The 20210-nt window shown below is 42.2% G+C and overlaps 1 protein-coding gene across 20 annotated transcripts in view; it reads right to left on the bottom strand.

Moving 5' to 3' along the window:
• nrxn3a (neurexin 3a) overlaps window positions 1-20210 on the bottom strand; it is a 504060-nt gene that overhangs the window by 93102 nt on the left and 390748 nt on the right. The window lies entirely within an intron of this gene.

Below are 20210 nucleotides of genomic sequence, written 5' to 3'. Positions count from 1 at the left end.
ATTTTGTAGCATCACATTTTAGATAGAATTCTCATGCTTTGTTCTAAATGCTCTGATCTTGTTGCTAAAAAATAGGTTAATTTAATGAATGAATGCTAGAAATGTCTTGCTTTATTGCTTAGTCTGTGGAATGTAGGAAAGTAAGGAATTCAAGGTTGAATTCTCTTTCTCTCTATTCGTTCTATTCGCTCAGTCCTTAATATATCATTAATTATATTAACCTTAATGGCCCCCTTCTGCTGGATAACACACACACACTAAAACACACACACACACTTGTAAAAATCAATGGTGTTAAATAAACCAGAGAGATAAGCTGGATTAATGAGCAGTGAAGGCTCACAGAGTCACATAGTGGAAGAGAACAGACGTGATAGGTCAGGTGACCAATTCCACCTCCTCACTGTAAACCAACCTGTGATTATGAACCAATCTGGGAGATATGGTTTACAACCCTACTCTATAGTGGCTGATGGGTTTAACTAAATGTCACTGTTTGGTTCAGAAAGTAGGCACACTCCTTGTTATGGAAGTCTCCCGAGTGGCGCAGTGGTCTAAGGCACTGTATTGCAGTGCTAGCTGTGCCACTAGAGATCCTGGTTCGAATCCAGGCTCTGTCGTAGCTGGCCGCGACCGAGAGACCCATGGGGCGGCGCACAATTCGTCCAGGGTAGGGGAGGGAATGGCTGGCAGGGATGTAGCTCAGTTGGTAGAGCATGGCGTTTGCAACGGCAGGGTTGTGGGTTTCATTTTAAAAAATAATGTATGGACTCACTAACTGTAAGTCGCTCTGGATAAGAGCGTCTGCTAAATGACTAAAATGTAAATGTTATAGCCTGAATTTAAAATGGGATTTTGTGTCACTGGACTACACACAATACCCCATAATGTCAAAGTGGAATTAGGTTTTTCGACATTTTTACAAATTAATTAAAAATGTATATCTGAAATGTGTTCAGTCAATAAGTATTCAACCCCTTTGTTATGGCAAGCCTAAATAAGTTCAGGAATAAAAATGTGCTAAATAAGTAATGTAATACATTGCATGGACTCACTCTGTGTGCAATAATAGTGTTTAACATGATTTTATAATGACTACCTCATCTCTGTACCCCACACACACAATTATCTGTAAGGTCCCTCAGTCGAGCAGTGAATTTCAAACACAGATTCAACCGCAAAGACCAGGGAGGTTTTCCAATGCCTTGCAAAGAAGGGCACCTATAGTCCCATGTGGCTCAGTTGGTAGAGCATGGCAGTTGCAATGCCAGGGTTGTGGGTCCCATTCCCACAGGGGACCAGTACGAACAAATAAGAAAATGCATGCACTCACTACTGTAAGTCGCTCTGGATAAGAGCATCTGCTAAATTACAAAGAAATGTAATTGTAAAAAATATTGGTAGATAGTAAAAAATAAAAAAAAAGCAGCCATTAAATATCCCTTTAAGCATGGTGAAGTTATTAATTACACTTTGGATGGTGTATCAATACACCCAGTCACTACAAAGATAAAGGCGTCCTTCCTAACACAGTTGCTGGAGAGGAAGGAAACCGCTCAGGGATTTCGCCATGAGGCCAATGGTGACTTTAAAACAGTTACAGAGTTTAATGAGTGTGATAGGAAAAATCTGAGGATGATCAACAACATTGTAGTTACTCCACAATACTAACTTAAATGACAGAGTGAAAGAATACAAATATTCCAAAACATGCACCCTGTTTGCAATAAGGCATGAAAGTAAAACTGCAAAAGAATTGGCAAAGAAATGTCCTGAATACAAAGTGTTATGTTTGGGGCAAATCCACACAACACATACTAATTCTATGACATACCCTTCCCATCTTGCCAAACTAAAATAAACTGATCCACTAGAGTTTCAAAAGTTCGGTAGCTTTCTCTAAATTCCCCAGTTTTCCAGAAATCCTGGTTGGAGGGTTCTGGATTTCCTGTTGATTCCCCCCAGTTTCAGGGGATTCTCCAACCAGGATTTCTAGAAAACAGGGGAATTTAGAGAAAGTTACCAGAATTTGCAACCCTATCTACACCACATTCATCAATGTGTCAAACTCAGTCATTTAGCTGCAATGCTGGGACACTTTCAGCAGGACGCAAAGTTTTGGAACGTTTAGAAATATGCTACAGTTTGTAGAACAAACATCCCTCTCTGACATGTAGAATTAAGATTTAGGGAACAGGGAACAGAATCGAAAAGTGATCTCTCGTGTTCCGGAACAGAACCATTGTTTATTTTTTATTTATTTTGGAAAATGTTTAGGGGGTATATCAGCTTTAATATTGCAGATAGATTATAACTTCCATCAATGTAATTGTCTGCATCACATCCAATCCCCCGTATGTTTATTTTTCTCGCAAATATATGTATATATATACATACATACATACACATTCATATACACATACATACATATAAATATATATACAAACATATACAGTTGAAGTCGGAAGTTTACATACACTTAGGTTGGAGTCATTAAAACTTGTTTTTCAACCACTACACACATTTCTTGTTAACAAACTATAGTTTTGGCAAGTCGGTTAGGACATCTACTTTGTGCATGACACAAGTAATTTTTCCAACAATTGTGTACAGACAGATTATTTCACTTATAATTCACTGTATCTCAATTCCAGTGGGTCAGAAGTTTACATACACTAAGTTGAGAGGCGCCTTTAAACAGCTTGGAAAATTCCAGAAAATGATGTCATGGCTTAGAAGCTTCTGATAGGCTAATTGACATCATTTGAGTCAATTGGAGGTGTACCTGTGGATGTATTTCAAGGCCTACCTTCAAACTCAGTGCCTCTTTGCTTGACATCTTGCGAAAATCAAAAGAAATCAGCCAAGACCTCAGAAAAAAGTCTGGTTCATCCTTGGGAGCAATTTACAAATGCATGAAGGTACCACGTTCATCTGTACAAACAATAGTATGCAAGTATAAACACCATGGGACCACGCAGCCGTCATACCGTTCAGGAAGGAGACGCGTTCTGTCTCCTAGAGATGAACATACTTTGGTGCGAAAAGTGCAAATCAATCCCAGAACAACAGCAAAGGACCTTGTGAAGATGCTGGGGGAAACAGGTACAAAAGTATCTATATCCACAGTAAAACAAGTCCTATATTGAAATAACCTGAAAGGCCGCTCAGCAAGAAAGAAGCCACTGCTCCAAAACCGCCATAAAAAAGCCAGACTATGGTTTGCAACTGCACATGGGGACAAAGATCGTACTTTTTGGAGAAATGTCCTCTGGTCTGATGAAACAAAAATAGAACTGTTTGCCCATAATGACCATTGTTATGTTTGGAGGAAAAAGGGGATGACTTGCAAGCCGAAGAACACAATCCCAACCGTGAAGCACGGGGGTGGCAGCATCATGCTGTGGGGGTGCTTGCTGCAGGAGGGACTGGTCCACTTCACAAAATAGACGGTATCATGAGGAAGGAAAATTATGTGGATATATTGAAGCAACATCTCAAGACATCAGTCAGGAAGTTAAAGCTTGGTCGCATATGGGCCTTCCAAATGGACAATGACCCAAAGCATACTTTCAAAGTTTTGCCAAAATAGCTTAAGGACAACAAAGTCAAGGTATCGGAGTGGCCATCACAAAGCCCTGACTTCAATCCTATAGAAAATTTGTGGGCAGAACTGAAAAAGCGTGTTTGAGCAAGGAGGCCTACAAACCTGACTCAGTTACACCAGCTCTGTCAGGTGGAATGGGCCAAAATTCACCCAACTTATTGTGGGAAGCTTGTGGAAGGCTACCCGAAACGTTTGACCAAAGTTAAACAATTTAAAGGCAATGCTACCAAAAACTAATTGAGGGTATGTAAACTTCTGACCCACTGGGAATGTGGTGAAATAAATAAAAGCTGAAATAAATCATTCTCTCTACTATTATTCTGACATCTCACATTCTTAAAATAAAGTGGTGATCCTAACTGACCTAAGACAGGGAATCTTTACTAGGATTAAATGTCAGGAATTGTGAAAAACTGAGTTTAAATGTATTTGGCAAATTGATATGTAAACCTCCGACTTCAACTGTATATACATATACATAAAAAAAAAATTCCCTTTATTACTTTCCAACCCCACCACCCCTTCCCTAATTGGAGTAAACTAGTGAACAACAATGCTTAGGCCTCTACTTCTAGCTTATACATACTATATACATTTCATGGACACAATCAATTTTACAATAATTATATTTTGTTTGTTTTTACTCCTGAACTTCCTCTACCCTCAACCTCTCCGATCATTTACATGATGTCCATTGGGTTTGCTTCTACAGTATATGCCAAATCTTTCTAACTGTGCTCTTTCACAAAAGCTCTCAACCTATAACCTATATACTTATTATGGACACAGTATGCTTTACATTGTAATCTTGTTGTTATTAGTTGTTGTTAGTTGTTATTAGTCCCATCCTTCAGCTCCATTTAACACCTCCCATCTATCTCTTCACACCATCGATATTGGACTTCTATTTGCCATATATCTTTCAACTGTACTGTGATGTTTCACAAAAGTTCTGAACCCTTCTATTCTCATTGTTTCTACAGATTGTAAATTGAAAATTACATTTTTGCTAAAAGTATTATTATTATATTATTGATCGATTGACTATGACTTTTCAGATCACCCAGTAGTGCTATCTGCAGGGTTAGCTCCAGGTAAATATTGCAATCCTTCATCCATTCCTGGACCTGTGTCCAAAAACAAGCTACAAATGGGCAGTACCAAAACAAATGATCTAATAATAATAATAATAATATAATATGCCATTTAGCAGATGCTTTTATCCAAAGCGACTTACAGTCATGCGTGCATACATTTTTTTTTTTTTCTTCACCTAATGATTCTGTCTCTTCGCAGCAAAATCTGCAGAGCTGGGAAGATTGTATCCCCCATATAACTAACATTCTACTGGTACCAAGAACTTTGTATAATAATTTAAATTGAAAAATTCAAAGTTTTGAATCCGGTGTCGTTTTGCGTATCAGTTCATAAACAATATGCCATGGAATCGGTACGTCAAAAATCTCTTCCCAACTATTTTGCAATCTATATGGGACGGCTGTCAATCCTTTCGTCCTTAAATGAAACTGGTATACTTTTTTATTTATCACAATTTTCATTAACCAATTATGTTCTTTAATGCAGACAGACAAGTTCCTTACATTTTCCCCCTTCCACTTTCCTCTTACATTTTTGCGGTAATGCTGCAATAATTTGGTTGTAATTTTGGGTAGAGCAGACATTTCAATATGTTTTTGTTAGCTGCATGTGCGACATAACTCCACCAGTCCTACCTGTGATATCATTTACGAAGATTATACCTTTTTGTCAAAAAATAATGTTTTTTTATCAATTAGTATATTTGAGTTCAACCACAATATTTGTTGCATTATTTGTTCTGTCGTTTCTGGAGGATTAAATTGAAATTACAACCAACTTTCTATGGCTTGTTTTAGAAATAGTGATATTTGGGAGATGATTTCCTTTTCAAATAACTGAAAGTGAGAGGTTGTAATCAGAATAAAGGGAAAAAGGCCATTCTTGAACATTGGGTGAGACAATCTTACTAATTTGCTAGAGAACCAATTCAGATTTAAGTATAACTTTTGTATGACTGAAGCTTTTAGTGATAGGTGTAATTCTTTAATATTTAATCATTTCTGTCCTCCGAATTCATATTCATTATATAAATAGGCCCGTTTAATTTTGTCTGGTTTGCTGTTCCAAATAAAATGGAATATATTTTTCTCATATAATTTCAAAAACTGTTCACTAGGTGTAGGCAAGACCATAAGCAAATAGGTAAACTGGGATAATACTAAAGAGTTAATCAGCCTGTTTAAATGTGGTTCCCAATCAGAGACAACCAGCCACAGCTGACACTCGTTGCCTCTGATTGGGAACCACATTTAAACAGGCTGTTTTCCCACAATAGTTGTGGGATCTTGTTCTTTTTGGTTTGTTCCGTGTTGGTTGTTTAACCTAGGACGTCACGTTATCGTTTATTGTTTTGTTCGTGTTATCTCTTTCGATAATAAAGTATGTTCGCTCATCACGCTGCGCCTTGGTCCATTCCGTTCAACGATCGTGACAGAAGATCCCACCACACCAGGACCAAGCAGCGTGTCCAGGAGCAGGCGGCCTGGACATGGGAGGAAGCGCCGGGAAAGGAGCTGGAGAGGTTGGCGATGGCCCAGGTGGGCAAATTGTGGTCCTGGGAGGACATGCTCGGGGGAAAAGGGCCATGGGCTAAGGTTAAGGCCCTGGCGTTAGAGGAGCAACGGCGTCAACAGTGTCGTCGTCGGACGGACGAGAGGCAACCCCAGAACATTTTTAGGGGGGGGGCACACGGCATGGGCGACTGGGCAGCAGGAGACTGCCACAGGGCAAAATGGGAGATTAGGAGAGGAGGCCACCGGGTTTGGGGGGCCAGAAGGCAGGTTGGCGGAGCCTGGATGGAGAGCAGAGCCAACTCCCCGTACTCAGGCATGGCAGCATGAGACTGGCCAGGTTCCGGGGTATGCGGAGCTGCGTACTGTGCCACGAGTGGTCCGGTAGGTCCGGTACGTCCTGTGCGAGCACCCCGCACGTGTCGTGCGAAGGTGGGCATGCAGCCAGGACGGAGTGTGCCGGCTCAGTGCTCGTGGCCTCCAGTGCCTCTCCTCGGTCCCGGATATCCTGCGCCAGTGTCACGTGCTGTTATGCCAGTACGGGTACACAGCCCTGTACGTCCTGTGCTGATGCCTCACACAGAGTGTGTGAAGGTAGGCATTCAGCCAGGACGGGTTGTGGCAGCTCTTCACTCCAGGCCTCCTATCCGTCTCCACAGCCCGGCCCGGCCTGTTCCTGCTCCTCGCACCAAGCCTCCGGTGCGCGTCGCCAGCCCAGCCCGGCCTGTTCCTGCCACTCGCACAAAGCCTACGGTGCGCGTCGCCAGCCCGGCCCGGCCTGTTCCTGCCACTCGCACCAAGCCCACGGTGTGCGTCGCCAGCCCGGCCCGGCCTGTTCCTGCCACTCGCACCAAGCCTACGGTGCACGTCGCCAGCCCGGCCCGGCCTGTTCCTGCCCTTCGCACCAAGCCTACGGTGCGCATCGCCAGCCCAGCCCGGCCTGTTGCTGCTCCCCGCACCAAGCTAATGGTGCGCGTCGCCAGCCCGGCCCGGCCTGTTCCTGCTCCCCGCACCAAGCTAATGGTGCGCGTCGCCAGCCCGGCCCGGCCTGTTCCTGCCACTCGCACCAAGCCTACGGTGCGCGTCGCCAGCCCGGCCCGGCCTGTTCCTGCCACTCGCACCAAGCCTACGGTGCGCGTCGCCAGCCCGGCCCGGCCTGTTCCTGCCACTCGCACCAAGACTACGGTGCGCGTCGCCAGCCCGGCCCGGCCTGTTCCTGCCACTCGCACCAAGCCAGGGGTGCGCATCGTCAGCCCGGTCCGGCCCGTTGCTGCTCCACGCACCAAGCCAGGGGTGCGCATCGTCAGCCCGGTCCGACCCGTTCCTGCCCCTCGCACCAAGCCAGGGGTGCGCATTGTCAGCCCGGTACGGCCCGTTCCGGCTCCACGCACCAAGCCAGGGGTGCGCATCGTCAGCCCGGTCCGGCCCGTTGCTGCTCCACGCACCAAGCCAGGGGTGCGCTTCGTCAGCCCGGTCCGTCCCGTTCCTGCTCCACGCACCAAGCCAGGGGTGCGCATCGTCAGCCCGGTCCGGCCCGTTGCTGCTTCACGCACCAAGCCAGGGGTGCGCATCGTCAGCCCGGTCCGGCCCGTTCCTGCTCCACGCACCAAGCCAGGGGTGCGCGTCGTCAGTCCGGCACAACCCGTGCCTGGGTCACCGGTGCCTGGTCAGGTACCGGTCAGCTGCTCCACACCGGAGTTTAAGCAATCCGCTCCTACGATGTCCAGTCCAGCTCCAGCCAGCGGGACCGGACCAGGGGCGCTACGGGGGATTATTGGAGGGTGGTGGGCAAGCCCGGAGCCGGAACTGCCTCCGAGGAGGAATGCCCACCCAGCCCTCCCCTGTTTGGTTTATGTTGAGGCGCGGTCGCAGTCCGCGCCTTTGGGGGGGGGGGTACTGTCACACCCTGGCTCTGGGGACTCTATATGTTGAGCCAGGGTGTGTAGATTCTATGTGTTCTTGTTCTGTGTTGTATATTCTATGTGTTCTATTTCTATGTTGGCCAGTGTGGTTCTCAATCAGAGGCAACGAGTGTCAGCTGTGGCTGGTTGTCTCTGATTGGGAACCACATTTAAACAGGCTGTTTTCCCACAATAGTTGTGGGATCTTGTTCCTTTTGGTTTGTTCCGTGTTGGTTGTTTAACCTAGGACGTCACGTTATCGTTTATTGTTTTGTTCGTGTTATCTATTTCGATAATAAAGTATGTTCGCTCATCACGCTGCGCCTTGGTCCATTCCGTTCAACGATCGTGACACACATCACCATCAGACCATTTTATTGGTAAACTACATGGTAATGTAAAAATTGTATTTTTTAGTGATCCAATACGTAATATAGTACATTTATCATAATTTGGTTGTAATCCAGAGAGGTTAGAAAATGTATCTAGATCCTCTATGAGGCTGTGGAGGGATTCAAATTGTGGATTTAAAAGAAAACATGAATCATCAGCGTACAATGACACCTTTGTTTTTAAGCCCTGGATTTCTAATCCCTTGATATTATTGTTGGATCTGATTTTAATAGCTAACATTTCAATGTCCGTAATAAATAGATATGCCGATAGTGGAAACCTTGTTTTACTCCTCTTGACAGTTTAAAACTTTAGGAGAAATAGCCATTATTTAAAATTGTACACCTAGGGTTACTATACATGATTTTAACCCATTTTATAAGAGATTCTCCAAAATTGAAATGCTCCAGACATTTAAATATAAACTCCAGTCGTACTTTAACAAATTCCTTTTCAAAGTCTGCTATGAATAGCAGGCCTGGTTTCCCAGATTTTTCATAGTGCTCTATTGTTTCCAGTACTTGCCTTATATTATCTCCAATGTATCGTCCATGTAAAAAACCTGTCTGATTAGAATGAATAATGTCCGACAATACCTTTTTAATTCTATGCGGTATACATGTTGCTAAATTTTTTGCATCACAACACTGAAGTGTAAGGGGCCTCCAATTTTTTTTATGGACTGGATCTTATATTTCCCACTTGTATCCTGTTTCAGTAATAATGAAATCAGACCTTCTTCTTGAGTGTCTGATAATCTACCATTTACATAGGAGTGGTTAAAACATGCTAATAACAGTCCTCTGAGTATATCAAAAAAAGGTTTGGTATACCTCGGTATTCCATTCAACCCTGGAGTTTTCCCGGACTTAAAGTCTTTAATTGCATCCAGAAGTTCCTCCTCTGTAATTTCACCTTCACATGAGTCTTTCTGTATGGCTGTTAATTTTACATTATCAATAGAACAATATTCCCTACATTTAGATGGAGGCGACTGAAACGAAAACATATGCTTAAAGTATCATCCTTCAAAATATAATTTGGTGAATCATGGGTGACTCCGTAATTTGTAACCAGTTTCAGTCAATTATTTTTGGTAGCATTTCTATGTTGAAGATTAAAAAAGAATTTGGAGCATTTTTCCCCATATTCCATCCAGTTTGCTTCATTTTTATAATATATTACACTTGATCTTTCTTGAATAAGTTTCTCCATTTCTTTTTGTTTTTCCTCTAATTTATTCTGAGCCTCTATGTTACAGTTTTTATTGCTATCTATCTGTTCTGTTAGACCTTCTATTTCCTTTGTTAGTATGGACTCTTTTGACCTAAATTGCTTTTGTTTTCGAGATGAGTACTGAATTGCATGGCCTCTAAAGACACATTTAAAAGTGTCCCATACAATAAGGGGATTTGCTGTACCTATGTTATGTCAGAAAAAAACCAGTTATAAATTCCTCTGTCCTAGTTAAAAACAAGTTATCATCCAATAGGCTTCGATTACATTTCCAATATCCTCGCCCACGTGGAAATTCAGTAAGAGTAATGTATATGCCAATTATATGATGGTCCGACAGCATTCTGTCCCCTATCAGCACTTTTTAAAGTTTTGGTGCCAACAAGAATGACATAAGAAAGAAGTCAAGACGACTAGCTTGATTGAGTCTCCGCCATGTATATCTCACTAGGTCAGGATATTTAAGCCTCCATATATCTACTTCATGATTTCCTTAAGGGCGTGAGGGTGATAGTTTGTAGTGTGATTTCCGTTACGGTCCATTGAGCTATTTAAAACAGTATTATAATCTCCCACCATAATAATAGAGTCTTGTATTGCTTGCAGGGTTGATAATTTATTATATATATTGTCAAAGAAGTGGGGATCATCATTATTTGGTCCGTAAAGATTAATGAGCCATATCTGTTTATGGTCCAATAACATATTTTAAATCATCCATCTACCTTGTGGATCTGTTTGAACAATTTGCACATTCGGATTGAAATTACTGTTAATTAATATCATCACCCCTTTTGAGTTCCTTTGCCCATGGGAGAAGTATATTCCCCCCAGTCCTTTTTCCACACAACTTCATCTAGAATTCTTGAATGAGTTTCCTGTAAACAATAGATATTATATTCCTTCTCTTTGAGCCATGTAAATATTGTTATTCTTTTGTTATTATCTGCTAAGCCATTACAATTATAACTGGCTATTCTTATTTCACCACTTACCATAATGAGATATAAGTTTCAAATCTATTTATCATAATATATGTTTGTAAATTTACCAATAAAGAATACCATAGTGATTGAGCGTCCATATAGCTGTACCATGAAACCATTGTTTTAAAAGCATGGGAACCGATTAATAACGTTCCTTTACGTTCCAAGCATTTTTTACAAAAAAAAATGCCATCATAGCGCCTATGCAAAGCACTCACTCTGTCGCTCAGAAACGTCTCCTTCCAGTGTCTGCCTGCCAGCATGTTTTCTAGGCTAGTTAAGGATACTAAAGTTAGCACATTTCACATTGGATTCATTAAATACAAAAAGGTAAGACGTGTTTTGAATTCTGGTGCCACATCACACAGAAGCTTGATAGCTAGCTCTGGTCCAGGGCGTTGAGACAACTTTCAGATGTTCAAAGGTCCTCCATATTAGCCGCTCCTCCGTAGGTACACTATATATACAAAAGTATGGTGACACCCCTTCAAATTAGTGGATTTGGCTATTTCAGCCACACAAGTTGCTGACAGGTGTATAAAATCAAGTACACAGCCATGCAATCTCCATAGACAAACACTGGCAGTAGAATTGCTTTCCAACAAGTCAGTTCGTAAAATGTCTGCCCTGTTAGAGCATCCCTGGTCAACTGTAAGTGCTGTTATAGTGAAGTGGAAACGTCTAGGAGCAACAACGGCTCATCCGCGAAGTGGTAAGCCACACAAGCTCTCAGAACGGGACTGCCAAGTGCTGAAGCGCGTAGCGCGTAAAAATTGTCTGTCCTCGGTCACTACCGAGTTCCAAACTGCCTCTGGAAGCAATGTCAGCACAATAACTGTTCGTCAGGAGCTTCATGACATGGGTTTCCATGGCTGAGCAGCTGCACACAAGCCTAAGATCACCATGCGCAATGCCAAGTGTCAGCTGGAGTGGTGTAAAGCTTGCCACTATTGGACTCTAGAGCAGTGGAAACGCGTTCTCTGGAGTGATGAATCACGCTTCACCAGCTGGCAGTTCTCCTGGCGGAGAACGCTATCTGCCCCAATGCATAGTGCCAACTGTAAAGTTTGGTGGAGGAGGAATAATGGTCTGGGGCTGTTTTTCATGGTTTAGTTTAGGCCCCTTGGTTCCAGTGAAGGGAAATCTTAACGCTACAGCATACAATGACATTGTAGACGATTCTGTGCTTCCAACTTTGTGGCAACTGTTTGGGGAAGGCCCTTTCCTGTTTCAGCATGACAATGCCCCTGTGCACAAAGTGAGATCCATATAGAAATGTTTTGTCGAGTTCGGTGTGGAAGACTGGCCTGCGCAGAGCCCTCTAGAGCAGTGGAAACGCGAACACCTTTGGGATGAGTTGGAACGCCGACTGCGAGCCAGGCCTCATCGCCGAACATCAGTGCCCGACCTCACTAATGCTCTTGTGGCTGAATGGAAGCAAGTTCCCACAGCAATGTTCTAACATCTAGTGGAAAGCCTTCCCAGAAGAGTGGAGGCTGTTATAGCAACTCCATATTAATGCCCATTATTTTGGAATGAGATCATCGACGGGCAGGTGTCCACATACTTTTGGTCATGTAGTGTATCTAATTTAATGTGCTAAATGTAACAACCAAGTCGATTTGACAGAAATTAAAGACATAAACCGGTATTCTTTTGTTGTTCGAACCGGTTCAGAACTTTATTACGCTGGTCGGAAACAGTGGAACAGAACAAAAACAATAGTGGCTCTGTTCAGAACAAAACGATTTGAAAATAGTTTTGGTTTCAACCCCTGCTTCTATCTGCAACGTTCAACAACGTTTGGCTAATGAACGAGGCGCTGGTGTTACTTATAACCTTCCAGAATGTACCGAAATGACATGCTAAACCTTGACCGCATCCCCTTTCTCCAACCTCTCTACTTTTCAACCTCTTTTCTACTTCCCTCATATTTCCTCTGTAGTTAACCAGAGATGGAATCACCTCATCTGTATACAAAGCAGAATCTAAGGACAGATGATGAATAGTATCGAGGGAGATGTGTATCATCATCACGTCGAGTATTTATCACCACTGATCAGAGAAAGGCACTGGGGGGAATGTAGGCCAGGACTCTCAAGTTCGTTTGGAAGACATCAGACAGCAAGTGGAAGACACTGTATGGAGTTACGGACAGTCATTTGATCAGTGTTAACAAGGGGATTGAGATTAATGAGGAATTGTTCTAGATCAGCGTTTCCCAAACTAGGGGTCGCAAGGATTTTAAAATGGGGTCGCTATAGAAACTCCGAAAAAATAAAATGGTGCTTTGGGGCGGCAGGTAGCTTAGTGGTTAAGAGCGTTGTGCCAGTGACCGAAAGGTTGCTGGTTTTAATCCCAGAGCCGACTAGGTGAAAAATCTGTCGATGTGCCCTTGAGCAAGGCACTTAACCCTAATTGCTCCTGTAAGTCGCTCTGGATAAGAGCGTCTGCTAAATGACAAAAATTTAAATGTTCATAGAACTGCGCTTGTGAGGTTGTAATAAACAGAGTGGTTTCTGTTTTCTTCATACAAATGTGGCTCTAATCTTCCTGAACGACAAGACTCTCATGAACTTGTACATTTCCCTCTACAATGACCACAAGCCTCACAGGTCTCGTTAGAACAGAGTGGACAAGTCAAGGCACTAAATCAGACTGGGGAAAAAATAACAGCTGTTATTTTCTACACAGAAGATCTTACACAATTATGCCTGATAATCATCTTCTGAACATCACAATACCTTTCTGATGCATTTCAGTGACAATATGTTGTTGTGATGATATGTAGCTTTTTGTACAGCTAGCAGCAGTAAGCTTATACAAATGCCTCTGTAGTGAATCGTTCACTATGAATGTCTTTAAAAATATATACAGTACCAGTCAAAAGTTTGGACACACCTACTCCAGGGTTTTTCTTTATTTGTACTATTTTCTACATTGTAGAATAATAGTGAAGCCATCAAAACTTTGAAATAACACATATGGAATCATGTAGTAACCAAAAAGGTGTTAAACAAATAAAAATATATTTCATATTTGAGATTCTTCAAAGTAGCCACCCTTTTGCCTTGATGACAGCTTTGCACACTCTTGGCATTCTCTCAACCAGCTTCATGAGGTAGTCACTTGGAATGTATTTCAATTAACAGGTGTGCCTCCTTAAAAGTTAATTTGTGGAATTTCTTCCTTCTTAACGCGTTTGAGCCAATCAGTTGTGTTGTGACAAGGTAGGGGTGGTATACAGAAGATATATTTGGTAAAAGACCAAGTCCATATTATGGCAAGAACAGATCAAATAAGCAAAGAGAAATGACAGTCCATCATTCCTTTAAGACTTGAAGGTCAGTCAATCCAGAACATTTCAAGAACTTTGAACGTTTCTTCAAGTGCAGTCACAAAAACCATCAAGCGCTACGATGAAACTGGCTCTCATGAGGACCGCTACAGGAAAGGAAGACCCACAGTTACATCTGCTGCAGAGGATAAGTTCATTAAAGTGAACTGCACCTCAGATTGCAGCCCAAATAAATGCTTCACAGAGTTCAAGTAACAGACACATCTCAACATCAACTGTTCAGAGAAGACTGCGGGAATCAGGCCTTCATGGTTGAATTGCTGCAAAGAAACCACTACTAAAGTACACCAACAATGTAATGAATACTCAGGGAGAAAAAGGTGTAGATTCACGCACAGAGCGCGGCAGGTGTTTATTACGCCTTCGCAAAAGGTAGGAATCGTGGTCACAGGCAGGCAATGGTCATACACAGGTTGGCAAACAGGCAGGTGAAACAAAACTAGGACTGAAGGCTACAACTGGTTCTCACAAACGAGCTAGGAAAAGGCTTAGTAGAGTCAAAACGAACAATACCTCACAAGGCACAATCAAAATGAACTGAACTAAATAAGGAGCTGATGAGACCAGGTGAGTAACTAACACAGGTGAAATCCATGAACAAAAATGAAAGACAGGGCTACATTCAAGAACACAAAGAAACAGGGCTATGTTCAAGAACACAAAGAAACAGGGCTACGTTCAAGAACACAAAGAAACAGGGCTACGTTCAAGAACACAAGGTGAACTAAGAAAACAAATACAGAACCTTACAAATAATAAGAAGAGACTTGCTTGGGCCAAGAAACATGAGCAATGGACAGTAGACCAGTGGAAATCTGTCCTTTGGTCTGATGAGTCCAAATTTGAGATTTTTGGTTCCAACCGTTGTGTCTTTGTGAGGCGCAGAGTAAGTAAACGGATTATCTCTGCATGTGTGGTTCCCATCGTGAAGCATGGAGGAGGTGGTGTGATGGTGTGGGGGTGCTGGTGACACTGTCAGTGATTATTTAGAATTCAAGGCACACTTAACCAGCATGGCTACCACAGCATTCTGCAGCAATACACCATCCCATCTGGTTTGCACTTAGTGGGACTATCATTTGTTTTTCAACAGGACAATGACCCAACACACCTCCAGGCTGTATAAGGGCTATTTGATCAAGAAGGATAGTGATGGAGTGCTGCATCAGATGACCTGGCCTCCACAATCACCCAACCTCAACCCAATTGAGATGGTTTGGGATGAGTTGCAGAGTGAAGGAAAAGCAGCCAACAAGTGCTCAGCATATGTGGGAACTCCTTCAAGACTGTTGGAAAAGCATTCCAGGTGAAGCTGGTTGAGAGAAAGCTCAACAGGTGGCTACTTTGAAGAATATAAAATATACAGTATATTGATTTGTTTAACACTTTTTTGGTTACTACATGATTCCATATGTGTTATTCCAACGTTTTGATGTCTTTACTATTATTCTACAATGTAGAATATAGTAAAAATAAAGAAAAACCCTTGAATGAGTAGGTGTGTCCAAACTTCTGACTGGTACTGTATATATGAGAACAATCTACTACATAATTAGCCTTGAAATATTAGAAGGCTTCAGGGAGCATTGGGGGACTCCTTTAAACATTGAACAAACCAAAAGGCAACACTCCATTACCATGGCTCCTTTGAGATAGTCCCCTAATGGCGCTACCATTTAACGCGCCTCACTCTACGGTGAGATAAAGACACAGCGCATAATAGTGATCCATCCCTTGGAGCGCGGCAGTGCGCTACAGTGCTGAGCACCCAGGGATGGCAGGTTGATTCCATGGTGTCACCTGCACAAATTGATAAGTGGCTAAGAAATTCACAGAGCTTCCTGTTTGAGAATGGCGTGTAAACTGCTGAGAACATAATGGAGGTTTGGCTCTAGAGATGGCAGCCAAGAGGGGCAGCGAAGCAGAGACGACAAGTGTTTCATCAATAAAAGGCTGGGTTTAGCTATGAGTCACTGATGGAACAATACAAACAGTCTGTTTGTTCTTCAATAGCATTACAAACAACTTTCCGGGATAGAATAGAATTATATATTTTTTGTTCGTAACGTTTGGCCACTTGATTCGAGTCAACATCTTGCGTTGGGTACCAGGAAATATAATTACAACGTTCAAATGGCAGTTACTCTGACCCAAGGTCAGGGTTGGGGAGTAACCGATAACATGTGATCAGTTACATGTAATCTGATTTTGGTTACCACCCAAAATATTGACATCAGATTACAGATACTTTTAAAAGTAGAAAAACATTGACACCTTTCTGTTTTCTCAATGACATTTAATTCAGCATTGAAAAAAGGCGTAAATTTAAGTTTCTTCCCCCTGAGCGAGTCTGACCATAAATCAGAGAGCACTATGATGACACATGAAATTTGTTTGATGGATCCTTTTTAGTCTTCTTCTAATGCCTCTTAAGGGGAAAGTCATCCAAAAGTAACAGAAAGTAATCAGATTATGTTACTGAGTTTGGGTAATCCAAAAGTTACGTTACTGATTTCAATTTTGGACAGCTAACTAGTAACTATAACGGATTACATTTAGAAAGTAACTGCCCAACCCTGCCCAAAGCCACAATTTATAATTATTGATGTTTTCAACACACACGTGCTTCTACACCTGCATTACTAGCTGTTTGGGGTTTTAGGCTGGGTTTCTGTACAGCACTTCGAGATATTAGCTGATGTAAGAAGGGCTATATAAAATAAAATTGATTGATTGATTGATTGACATGAGACAGAGTGTACAGTACGTTTGGACTAAGGGGTCTCTTAGATGACATATTCTACAAGACATAGCATTGCTAACAGCCATAACAGGGAATAACAGGCAAGTGAAAAAAGTGTTTTGTTGTTGATGTCTTAGGTAGACGTTTTCTCAGAAGTTGCTTTAGATGTAATAGCTTGATATATTATTTGTCTTAAAAGCCAACATTTACAAGGAATTAGAACAATTATCAACAAATGAGTAAGCCTTTCATGAAGACATTACCTCTTTAATGTGAGCTAGGGAAGAGTAAAAAGGCAATTTAACTAATGCTAGATAATTGAGGCATGTGAGGTTGGTAGTTTAGTGTTCAGACAGAGGCTCAGGCACTTACACAGTGGTGACAGTCATTTTACCATATTATTAACAACATCAGAAGGGCCTAAAAGAGCATTAAACTCACCGCAACAGTATGTACCTACGTAGGCGTTTATACAGTGAGGGAAAAAAAAGTATTTGATCCCCTGCTGATTTTGTACGTTTGCCCACTGACAAAGACATGATCAGTCTATAATTTTAATGGTAGGTTTATTTGAACAGTGAGAGAGAGAATAACAACAAAAAAATCCAGAAAAACGCATGTCAAAAATGTTATAAATTGATTTGCATTTTAATGAGGGAAATAAGTATTTGACCCCCTCTGCAAAACATGACTTAGTACTTGGTGGCAAAACCCTTGTTGGCAATCACAGAGGTCAGACGTTTCTTGTAGTTGGCCACCAGGTTGCACACATCTCAGGAAGGATTTTGTCCCACTCCTCTTTGCAGATCTTCTCCAAGTCATTAAGGTTTCGAGCCTGACGTTTGGCAACTCGAACCTTTAGCTCCCTCCAGATTTTCTATGGGATTAAGGTCTGGAGACTGGCTAGGCCACTCCAGGACCTTAATGTGCTTCTTCTTGAGCCACTCCTTTGTTGCCTTGGCCGTGTGTTTTGGGTCATTGTCATGCTGGAATACCCATCCACGACCCATTTTCAATGCCCTGGCTGAGGGAAGGAGGTTCTCACCCAAGATTTGACGGTACATAGCCCCGTCCATTGTCCCTTTGATGCGGTGAAGCTGTCCTGTCCTCTTAGCAGAAAAACACACCCAAAGCATAATGTTTCCACCTCCATGTTTGACGGTGGGGATGGTGTTCTTGGGGTCATAGGAAGCATTCCTCCTCCTCCAAACATGGCGAGTTGAGTTGATGCCAAAGAGCTTGATTTTGGTCTCATCTGACCACAACACTTTCACCCAGTTCTTCTCTGAATCATTCAGATGTTCATTGGCAAACTTCAGACGGGCCTGTATATGTTCTTTCTTGAGCAGGGGGACCTTGCGGGCGCTGCAGGATTTCAGTCCTTCACGGCGTAGTGTGTTACCAATTGTTTTCTTGGTGACTATGGTCCCAGCTGCCTTGAGATCATTGACAAGATCCTCCCGTGTAGTTCTGGGCTGATTTCTCACCGTTCTCATGATCATTGCAACTCCACGAGGTGAGATCTTGCATGGAGCCCCAGGCCGAGGGAGATTGACAGTTCTTTTGTGTTTCTTCCATTTGCGAATAATCGCACCAACTGTTGTCACCATCTCACCAAGCTGCTTGGCAATGGTCTTGTAGCCCATTCCAGCCTTGTGTAGGTCTACAATCTTGTCCCTGACATCCTTGGAGAGCTCTTTGGTCTTGGCCATGGTGGAGAGTTTGGAATCTGATTGATTGATTGCTTCTGTGGACAGGTGTCTTTTATACAGGTAACAAACTGAGATTAGGAGCACTCCCATTAAGAGTGTGCTCCTAATCTCAGCTCGCTACCTGTATAAAAGACACCTGGGAGCCAGAAATCTTTCTGATTGAGAGGGGGTCAAATACTTATTTCCCTCATTAAAATGCAAATCAATTTATAACATTTTTGACATGCGTTTTTCTGGATTTTGTTGTTGTTATTCTGTCTCTCACTGTTCAAATAAACCTACCATTAAAATTACAATCTGATCATTTATTTGTCAAATGTACAAAATCAGCAGGGGATCAAAAACGTTTTTTCCCTCACTGTACATGATGCATGTTGGGAGCACGATTGGGGGCCACAATTACAAGCTGCATGTCATCTCCATGAAAAATGCGTTTATACTGCATTCAAAACACATGCGTAATATGTATTTCACATGTACAAAACCTATATAGCTTGTGTATAACTATATCAAGTGGTTATAGAGTCCTGCTGGAGGGTAAAAGTGTGTCTCAAAGTCATCTGTCTGGTGTATCTGTTCTATGATAATCTGCTTGAATAGGGCAGACCATGGCTCATTAATAATTTAATCTGGATGCCTTTCTTTAAAGAGCATCTGTGAGACTCAACTTGACACTGATACAATATGGCCTTTGTTGAAAGGAGATCATAACTGTAGTTATTAGCATCAAGGTCAAGACATTGTGACTGTATGAAGAGCCTGTGTGTCCGTGTGTGTTTGTGTGTGTATGTGTGTGTGTGTGTGTTTCCATTTGTGCATGTGTGTGTGTTTGTGCATGACTTTATTACAAACAAGTATGTGTGACTTTTCGAGTCTGTCCTTCTCTCCGCAGGCATGCAGAAAAGGAAGGACGTCTATCCTAGATTACCATGGCAACCCTGAATACTGAATTGCTAAAAGCAAAACAATTATGTTGGGTCAGAAGGTTAATGCCATGTACAAACGCAGACAATTAGTGTAGAGACAAAGGGTCACATTACTGCTCTAATTCAGTTATTTTATGGAATGTGCATTGTGCTTTGCTTGTTAAAGTTATAAATAGAAAATTGAGTTTAAATTGGTGCATTTAAAAAAGAAAGGAGAGTAAACAAAATGGATGGGTCTGAACATTAAGCTCGCATCTAAGAAAAAGCTATGCAGGCAAGATAAGGTCAACTAACTGGATCATTAAAATAAGATACATTAAGATAAGGAGAGAGAGCGAGGGAGCAGGCGAAAGAGAGAAAAAGATGGAGAGAAAGAGAGATAGGACGAGAGGGAGAGATAAAGCACAGACTCCTACCCACTAAATGGATACTTAAAGATACACCTTCACACCTAAATCAGCCGACTCAACAATGATCCACCGTAAAACAAAACTTTTAAACGCATCGCTTTGACAATCAGCAGTTACTCCCTCAACAATCTCACAGAGAGGGGCAATAAACCATATGGTTACCATCCACTAACAATCTTCAAGCTGCTATCAATGGGAGAGGAGGAACACATACACAAACACACACGCACACCAGCTGGGCTTTATAAAATAAACATGAGTGGGGCTGAACACACGCCAGGGTTTCCGTTAGCCGGTAATAGCCGGCTTTTGAACTATAAAAAAATTGA

This window comes from Coregonus clupeaformis, chromosome 25 (assembly GCF_020615455.1).
Source record: "Coregonus clupeaformis isolate EN_2021a chromosome 25, ASM2061545v1, whole genome shotgun sequence".
Classification (NCBI taxonomy): Eukaryota; Metazoa; Chordata; class Actinopteri; order Salmoniformes; family Salmonidae; genus Coregonus; species Coregonus clupeaformis.
This window is presented reverse-complemented; position numbering and strand designations above follow the sequence as displayed.